Here is a 10,836-nt window from a genome sequence, read left to right on the forward strand (position 1 = left end):
CCATTTTAATGATTTTTTTAGACCCATAGTGTTTGTTTTTTTTCTTAAGATTGTGGGCTGTCTAGGCTTTGGTTCTTGGTTTCCTAAGCAGGCTCATCAGTTTCAGGTGTGTGTTCTTTGTCATGGAGTGGACCTTCAGTCAAATCAGATGTTGATTGGCTATTCACAGACGGTCTGTGCCACCCTTGCCCTAGCATATTTTGGAGGCAGGGCAGATTGTAGGTCAAAGGTTTTGTGACATGGTTGGTGTCCACATTTCTGTTTTGGAAACCTGCAGAGTACCTTTCCACCCAAGGAGACTAGAATGTAGGGCTTAAGGCTCCAATTAGGCACCAGGATGCCTATCCATGTTCAATGAGTTGTGTGGGTGTGGTCCTTGGCAATGAGCTCCCACTGTCACTTTTTGAAGAGCAACAACTCTTTGTGTTAACAACAGCCTGGGTTGTTTGGGAATTTCCACAGGACCCCCTTGGCCAACAACTCAACTGAATTTTACCCAGTTCTGCCACTGGAAGCCTCTACTGGGTACAATAGAGGTCCTGTTGAGACTCCACATTTTCTGTTACTTGGAGTCCTTATTAGGACCACCTTCATAAATTCTATAAAGTTTCAACTGCACTAGATTTCTACACCACCACCCAAATACCTCCCAATTCCAGCTGTTTCTCTCCACACTCTCTCCCTCCATCCATCTCACCCCCAATCCAGTACCCCCTCACTCCTGTTCTACCCTCTCCTATTCCACCTGAAAAAACTATTTTATTGCCCCTTTGCAGAGAGATCCATGTATCACCCCTTTGGCCCCTTCTCTTTACCTGGTATCTCTGGGCTGACAGATTGTAGTTTGGTTATAATTTACTTAGTGGCTAAGAGCCACTCATTAGTGAATACACGCCATGTTTGTCTTTCCGTGCCTGAGTTACCTCAGGATGATTTTTTTCCTGCTTCATCAATTTGCCTGCATATTTCATGCTATTGTTTTATTGCTGCTGTGTAATAATCTATTGTGTAGATGTACCTCATTTTCTTTACCAATTCTTCTGTTGAGGGATATCTAAGTTGTTTCTTTTTCTGGCTATTGTGAATAAATAAAACATGTGACTAAATAAAACCATTGAGTTCTTAGAATTTGAGTTTTCTCAGAGGAAATCAACAAACACAAACACTGACATATACACAAAGATGAAACATAAATGTGCACTTACAGACACACACACACTCATACCACACAAACATACACACAGACTCATACCACACACACACACACACACACACACACACACACACACACACACACCATACACTCCACACACACAGAGGCCCATACATAATACAGCCACAGTCATTCACACATATGTATACAGACACATGCATTCAAATAAACACTCAGACACAGAAACACACACAGGCACATATAGACACAAAACACACACAGCGACACACAGATACAAACATCCACAAAGACAAGCTTGCTTATATCTGCAGGAACACACACCGGAAAGATATAAGACATGGTCATACACACACACACACACACACACACACACACACACACACACACACACACACGCACGCACGCATGCACGCACGCACGCACACATGCACACAAAAACATATATAGACACTCACAAAGAGGCAATCCACATACACAAAACATAATACAAAGAGACACAGAATATCAGATACACACATACTCACATACACAAGTCACAGGCAGGTATTGAACTAAGTCTCAGCATTAATTCCTGTGCTATTACTCTCAGAGAATGAGAGTAAGATCCTCAGAGCCGAGGGTTTGGTCCGAGTCAGCTAAGTATACTTATATAAACCATCTTCCATAGCTAGAGGCCATCACAATATGACAATTAAAAAAAAGTCATGCTAGGAGGTGGTGGTGCACACCTTTAATCCCAGGACTCAGGAGGCTGAGGCAGATGGATCTCTATGAGTTCCAGGCCTAGCCTGGTCTACTGAGTGAGTTCCAGGACAGACTCCAAATCTACAGAGAAACTGTATCTAAAAAAGAAAACAATGTCACAGCTAGGGGTAGGAGCACAGTCATTTAACACCAGCAGCACTCAGGAGGCAGAGATGGGTAGAACTCTGATTTTAAGGTGAATTTCTACATAGTGTGTTTCAGGTCAGCCAGAGCTACACAGTGAAACCCTGTCCCCCAAACAAGATAAAAGAACAAGTCTCATCTTGGAAGGATTTTATGAAAAAATACTGATTCATTTTGCAATATTGGGATAGGTCTGACCATGTTGAGGTCATATGTAATAAAACCACTCAACTTGTCCATTTTGTTCATATTATCACTCCTCCCCCTCTCATGCTGGGCACATGGGAGCTCTGTGCAGTGCTTAGCTGTGGATCTCTGCATCTTCCTCAATCAGTTGCTGGATGAAGGATCTATCATGATAATTCAGGCAGTCATCAATCTGATTACAGGGAAAGGCTAATTCAGACACCATCTCCAATAATGCTTGGGGTCTTACTTGTGGATTGCGGGAATTTCCTTAGGGTCAGGTTTTGCACTGGCCCCATAATGACTCCCTCAGTCAAAATATCTCTTTCCTTTCTCTCCCTCACTGAACTTCCTCCATCTCCACCATCCAGGTCCCTCATGTCCTTCTCCCCCTTTCCCAATCCTCACTCTCCCCTTCTGCCTTCTCTCCCTCTCCCTCCCCCCCCTCTCTCTCTCTCTCTCTCTGTGTGTGTGTGTGTGTGTGTGTGTGTGTGTGTGTGTAGCTTTGGGCCTATTGTAGAACTTGCAGTGTAGACCAGGCTGGCTTTGAACTCACAGAGATCAAACTGCCTCTGTATCCAGAAGGATGGGATTAAATATATGCACCACCACTGCCTGGCACAAGACTTACTCTTAAGACATGAGAATGGCCATCTTCTGTCCTTCCCTGTTTCAAAGGAGAGTCTCAGTCTTTCTCCATTTGATGTAATGCTGGACATAGGTTTTTCTATTTAGCCTTCATCCCACTGAGGTATTTTCCTTTTATCCCTAGTGTTACAGGGATACTGTAGATTTCCAGATGCCTTGACTGCATCTTTTGAGATGATCATGTAGATTCTTCCCTTGTCTATTAAAGCTTCCTCTAACACTCACTGACTTTTTTTGTTAAACCATCTTTCCAAATCTGTATGAAAGTTACCTAGTCCATGGTGAATGATCTTGGTGATACTCGAATTAGGTTTTCATGTAATTTCTTGGTTCAGGTTCATCAGTGATATTTGAATATAAATTTCTCTTCCTCTTTTCTTGCTTTGATGACTTCTTATCTGGTTTTGGTGTCAGGGGAATACTGACTTTCTAAAATGTCATTGTTTGTTTTACCTTTCTTTGTAATTTTGAGATTGTTTGAATTGTTTGAATGAGGTTCTTTTTGTTTTTTTTTTGTTTTTCCTGAATATATCTGGTAAAAAAATTAAACAAAAATGCACAGGCAAATGGATGGAATTAGAAGAAACCATTCTGAGCAAGGTAACTCAGTCACAAAAAAGACAAACATGGTATGTACTCACTCATATATGGACTTTAGACATAGAGCAAAGGATTACCAGCCTACAATCCACACCGCCAGAGAAGCTAGGAAACAAGGACTCGAAGAGGGATAAACATGGTCTCCCAGAGAACGGGAAAGGGACAAGATCTCCTGAGAAAATTGGGAGCATGGGGGAGGGGTGAGGGAGCTAGGAGAATGAGAAGAAGAAAAGAGGAGGGGTGAGGAGGACACAAGGGAGCAGGAAGGTTGAGTTGGGGAAAGAATAGAGGAGAGCAAGATAAGAGATACCATGATAGAGGGAGACATTATAGGTTTAAAGAGAAATCAGGCACTAGGGAAATGTCTGGAGATCTACAAAGACGACACCACTAATAATCTAAGCAACAGAGGAGAGGCTACCTTAAATGCCCTCCCCTGATAATGAGATTGATGACTAACTTATATGCCATCCTATAGCCTTCATCCAGCAGCTAATGGAAGTAGAAGCAGACACCCACAGCTAAACACTGAACTGGAATCCAGTTGCCGAGAAGGAGGAGGGATGAGTAAAGGGGTCTAGACCAGGCTGGTGAAACCCACAAAAACAGCTGACCTGAACAAGAGAGAGCTCTTGGTCCCCAGACTGAAAGCTGGGAAACCAGCATGGGACTGATTGACACCCCATGAATGTGGGTGTCAGTGAGGAGGCCTTGGAAATCTATGAGGCCTCTTGTAGTGGATCAGTACATATCACTAGCATAGGTGTGGACTTTGGGAGCCCATTCCCCATAGAGGGATACTCCCTGAGCCTAGACACATGGGGGAGGGCCTAGGCCCTGTCCTATATGATGTGACAGACTTTGAAGATCCCCCATGGAAAACCTCACCCTCCCTGGGGAGTAGAGGGTGATGGGATGAGGGATTGGTGGGGTGCATGGCAGGATGTTAGGAAGAGGGAACTGGGACTGATATGTAAAATAAGATTTTTCTAATTTAAATAAAAAAGGAAAAAATAATTGGGAAACAGAAAGAGGTTAACCATACTTAGTAATAAGATAGAGCAATAATGATAGTGAGTATAAGAAAATCTACTTAAACAATGACAAAACATAAAGTACATTAAAATTTGTAAGAGAGAAAAAAAAAAAACTCAAGTCACGTGTAGAGGAAAACTCACCAAAATAGTAATTAATTTCTCAGTGTAAACAACGAGAGATGGAAGAGCCTGGAGCAAAGCACTCCAAGTGACTCCTAAAAGGAAATACTCAATAAAACGATCTTCCCTCTTCATCCCCCAACTCAATATTCCTGCTCCTCCATTTTTTCTCCCCCACTCCTCTTCTCCTGCTCTCAATCTGGCAGCTCCCTCTCCCCTACCCTCATGCTTCCAATTAGCTCAGGAGTTCCTGCCTCTTCTCAGTCCTGGGGTCCATTCCTTTTTCCCTTAGAGTCCTTCATGTTTCCTAGTTTCTTTGGAGAGCAGGACGAGAGATACCATATTAGAGGGAGCCACTGTAGGTTCGAGGAGAGATCTGGCACTAGGGAGATTTCCAGAGACCTACAAGGATGACACGAACTGACAATGTAGGCAATGGTGTAGAGGATAACCTAAATGCCCTTCCCCTAAAATGAGATTGATGACTACTTTTTATGCCATCCTAGAGTCCTCATCCAGTGGCTGATGGAAGCAGAGGCAGACACCCACAGATATACTCTCATCTGAACTCTGGAACTTAGTTGAAGAGAGGGAGGGATGAAGAATGAAGGGGTCAGTACCAGGTTGGAGAAACCCACAGAAACAGCTGGCCTGAACAAGGGGGAACACATCAACCCCAGATGCTGTGGGGGAGGCCAGTACAGGACTGATCCAGACCCCTGAACATGGATGTCAATAAGGAGGCCTCTGCACTCCAGGGGGCCCCTGGTGGTGGATTAGTATTTTTCCCTGGTGTAAGAAGGGACTTTGAGAGCCCATCCCACGTGAAGGGTTACACTCTGGCCCAGCCCAGGATGATGTGGTGGACTTTGCAGAGCCCCCATTGAGGGTCCTACCCTGCCTGGGGAATGGTGGGTGGATGGGGTGGGGATAGGTAGGGGGTGGGGGAGGAGGGATGGGGCTGAGTGGAGGGAGAGGGAGAAGGGATCAACATGTGAAACAAGATTGTTCCTAATTTGAACTAATAAAATAAAATAACAAAGAAAAAAAACTATCTTCATGTTGAAAGAGAAACAAGTGATTCCACAGTATAAACACCATTTTAGAAAGTTTTGTCCAAACCTAAAGAAATACAGGCTGGATTATATGGAACTGAGTAGAAAAATGAGCATAGTAAAGAGACTGTGGAAAGAAACATGGAGCCACAGCTAGTAAAACAGGCAATACCACTGAGAATACATACAAAAACACCAAAATTCAACAACAGGATGACCACAATTAATGCACACATTTCAATAATGCCTATAAATATCAATAGCCTCAATTGCCCAAGCAAAAGACACAGACTGACCTAGTAAATCAAGAAATGAATCTATCTCTTTTCTATAAAGAAAAAAAAACAACATAGTGTAAAAGATAGACCTGGTCTTAGATTAAAAGGACAGACAAATGTGCCCCAATATAATGGGGCCAGGAAGCAAGCCTGAAAGAACAGTCTAATAGCTGACAAAATAGATTTCAAACTAAACTAAGCCGAAAAGAAAAACAGGGATACTTCATTCTAAACAAAGGAAGTTAGCCTAGAAGACATCGCTATCCTACACATGTATATAGCAAACCCAGGGGTACCCAATTTCATTTAATTCAAGCTACTGCTTGAATTAAAGACACGGATTAACAATATTCTACTAATAATAGGCCCCTTCATTACCCCCACTCTTTCCAATAAACATGCTATCAAGACAATAAATAAGAAGAGAAACATTAGACTTCATTGATATCATACTTCAAATATACTTAATAGATACTATGGTGGTTTGAATAAAAATGGCACCCACAGGCTCATAGGGAGTGGCCCTATCATGAGGCATGTCCCTGTTGAAATAAGAGTGGCCTTGTTGGATGGAATGTGACACTTGGGAAAGGCTTTATGATTTTTTTAAAATCAAGCCATGCCCAATGGCTCACCCTCTGTTCCTGCTGCCTGCCAATCCAGATGTAGAACTCCCAGCTACCTCTCTAGCACCATTCTGCATGCCTGTGATGATAATGGACTAAACCTCTGAACTGTAAGCCACCCTAATTAGATGTATTCCTTTGTAAGAGTTGTTGAAGTCATGGTGTCTCATCATGGCACTAAAAACCCTAACAGGTGCTGACAGAATATTCTACACAAACACCAAAGAGTACACATTGTACTCAGGAATACATGAAAGCATTTGTAACACAGAGCACATCCGGAGGCACAAAACAAACCTTTCCAAATACAAAAAGATTGAAATCACTCCATGTATTTTCTTTCACCACAATGTAATAAAACTTAAAATATACAGGAAAAGGATTCTAGTAAATACATCAGTTCATGGCAAATTAAGCCACTCTTTACACAATGATGAATGAATTACAGAACAAATTCAGAATAAAAAAAAAAACCAGATTTTTGGAACTTAATAAACATGAAAAATACCTCAGTAAAACCTTTGGGACACACTAGAAAGTAGTTTTGGGAATGAAATTAATAGCTCTAAGTGCCCACATTTAAAAATCAGAAACAATGAAAATGACAGGCTTGGGGATGCTACTCAAAACGTAGTGAAAACAAGAAGCACGTGTTGTGGAATATCACTTTAACTATACAAAGTGTGTAACATTTTTTGTGCTGCTTTTGTTTAATGATGTAAGGATGTGTGTTCAATTACGTAAAGATGTGTTGCCTTTGTTTCGCCTTGCCTACCTAAGGCACCTGATTGGTCTAAAAAAAGGGTTGAATGGCCAATAGTTAGGTATAAAAAGGATAGGTGGGGCCACCATGCAGAATGAATAAATAGGAGGACGAATCTAGGACATGAAGAAGAACAAGAAGGAGAAGAGTGAAAAGAGAATGAGGAGAAAGAGGGTGACACTCCCGAGGAAAAAAGATAGGCAGGTGCCAGCTAGTCTAACTGCACAAGCAGTGAAAATAAGATATACAGAAGGAAAGAAAAGTAAAAAGGCCCAAAACAAAGGGTAGAAAAACAAGTGAATTTCAGTTAAAAGAGCTAGCCATAAGTGAACCTAAGCTAGGCTGAGCATTCAAAACCCAAAGAAGTATCTGTGTCATGATTTGGGAGCTGGTTTGTGGCCCAAAAGAAAAAGTTTGATGCAACAAACCAAATGGAAACACAGTGGACAGCAATAAATTGGAATCAGAGCAGAACTCAACAGAATAGAAACAATGGGAATAATCCAAAGAACAAACAAATTTAAAACTTGGCTGTTTGAGAAGATAAAAAAAAATTGACAGACCCTTGGCCAAACCAAGCAAAAGAAAGGGGGAGCAAATTGAGAGTCTGAAATGATCAGGGAACCAGCACAACAGACACCAAGGAAAATCAAAATACTATAATGGAATATTTTTATAACCTGCACTCCATTAATCTGGGAAACCTAAAACATGGATAAATTTCTAGATTTAGTCAAACCATAAGAATTAAACATAAAAATAATAAAAAACCCAAGCAGATCCTTAACAAATGAAGAGATTGATATAGTAAGAAAAACTTTTCCAATTAGGATGATTTGAGGAGCAGATGGATTCATAGCAGAATCCTTCCAGACATTCAGAGAAGTTCTATACCAGTACTTCTTAAAATTCAAAAGATAAAAACAGAAGAAACACACCCCAAACTCCTTCAACAAGATCTATAACACTCTAAACCCAAAAGAACAGCCATAACAAAGGAATACAGTCAAATATCCCTGATGAACAAAGACTCAAAAAATCCAATAAAATATTTGCAGTTACAATACAGACATACATCAAAAAGATAATACACTATGATCAAGCTGACTTTATTCATGAAATACAAGGATGGCTCAACATATGCAGGCAATAAATGTAATAAACCACATAAACAAAACTTCAAAAACAAAAATCATATACCCATCAAATACATACAGAAAAATTCTTTGACAAAATCCCACAAGCCTTCATAAAAACAGTCTTAGAGAATGTAGAGCTATAAGAAACAACTCCACATAATACAAGTTACATATGAGAAACCCAAGGACAACCTCATCACAAATGGAAAAAAATGAAGCAATGCCACTGGAGTCAGAAACAAGACAGAGATGGGCACAAACAGAGAAAGAAGAAGTCAAACTATCCATGTTTGGGCATGAATGATATTATACATTAGAGATACCAACAGTTTTACGGAAAAATATAGAAATACTAAGCTAATTGAGCAATTTTGGCAGATAGAGAATTAACTTGTTCAAATAAATATCTTTTCTACATCAATAACAAATCCATAGAGAAGAAATTCATAAACATACTGTAATTCACAATAGTCTCAAAAACTATCTAGTAATAAACCTAACCTAACCAAAGAAATGAAGAAACTCTATAATGAAAACTTTAAACCTCTTAAGAGACAGACAAATACAGCAGAAAATAGAAAGACATTCCATGCCCATAGATTAGTGAATTTAACATTGTGAAAATTACCATTTTAGCAAAAGCTATTTTGTTTCTGCAATTCCAATCAAAATTCCTATCTTCTTCTTCAGAGAAATAGAAAACAATTATCCTAAAATTCATGTGGAATCGCAAAAGACACCAGAGAGCCCAAATATCCCAGAACAATGAGAACAAGACTGAGGTGATTATATTCCAGATATTAAAATAAATTACAGAGCCATAGTAATAAAGACATTATTCAATGGCATGAAAACAGATCTCAAAAACAAAAAAAAAATGGAGAAAAGAAAATATCTTCAACTAATGTAGCTTGGAAACTGGATGTCCATATGCAGAAGAGTGAAATTCAACTAGTATCTGTCACCTTCCACAAAAACAAACTCCAAACTGATTAGAGACCTAAACCTGAAACTGGTAGAAGGAATGACAGTTCCCCACATGATACTCATGGAAGAAAGGCCTTTCTGGATAGGCCTCCATTTGCCCAAGATTTATAGCCAACAGCTGACAAGTGGGATTTCATAAAACTAAAGCTTCTGCATTGCTAAAGGAACAACCCACGCAAGAAAAAGAGGCCCGCAGTATGGCAGAGCATCTTTGTTGGCTGTACAGCTAACAGAGGATTTAATATCCAGAATGTACAAAGAACCCAAGAAACAATGAGTTAAAACAACAACAACAACAAAAAACCCCAAATGACCAATTCAAAAAAGTGGGCCAATCACCTGTACAGAGAGTTTTTAAAATAATAATGAAAAAATGGTCAGGAACTCTCCAAAAGAAATCATCATTGTAGGCTAGGCAACCAAATCAATTAAATGCAAATGCAAATTAATGAAATGCAAATCAAAAGAATTTTGGTCATTCATTCTATCTCAGTCAGAATGGCAAAGATTAGAAAACAAAGACAAACAAATGTTAGGGATTGTGCAACACTATTCAAGCCATGGCGTCCTCAGGGAGTGGAGGTAGGCTTTGAGAGGGGCTCCTGCAGCCATTAAGGTAGAGGAGGGCAGGAAGGATAGTGAAAGTCACCTGTGACCTAGTCCAGTAATACTGATTCAACACTGTCAAGGAGAAGCCATTATTTACACAAATATTCCCAGTCTATGTTGTACATAATTTTCATTGCAGTCACTGTAGGTTAACATGCATCATCCTTGATGTTAACATGCATCATGGCTACAGTGTCATACAGCAGAGTCACTGACTTAATCCATCTGGGTGCTTTTGGAAACAAAAGCCCTGCTCCTGACAGTTTTACTCATTTCTAAGGTATTATATTTCTTAGTGACACTATGTTCTCAAACATAAATAACTAGTGGGTGATCCCAGGTTCTAAGATTGGGTGGTATCATGAGAGTTCAGTGGTTCATGATGAATAAAAGAATATTGCAGAACGTCAAAAGTTCAGGTTCAAACACTTTATGCATTAGCATGAAGTTGATCATTTGGAAATCAACACAGCAGAGCTGTTAGCTTCAACAGAGAGAGACACAAGCTCTTTAGAGGGGGGCCTGGGCACAATATTGGCGTTCAGACACACATCTGTAGAAAAAGATTCTGTGACTCAAGGAGACCCTGGAAAACAAAACTGGGACAAATAGTCTCTAGTTCTACAGAACATGGTGTCTGCTGATGTGACTTTACCAGGCCTGGCACGGGCCATTTTTGGTCTTTTCCCCTTTTATGTACTATGACATCATCTGGGGTAACAAGTT

Source organism: Cricetulus griseus, unplaced genomic scaffold (genome assembly GCF_003668045.3).
Source record: "Cricetulus griseus strain 17A/GY unplaced genomic scaffold, alternate assembly CriGri-PICRH-1.0 unplaced_scaffold_14, whole genome shotgun sequence".
Lineage (NCBI taxonomy): Eukaryota > Metazoa > Chordata > Mammalia > Rodentia > Cricetidae > Cricetulus > Cricetulus griseus.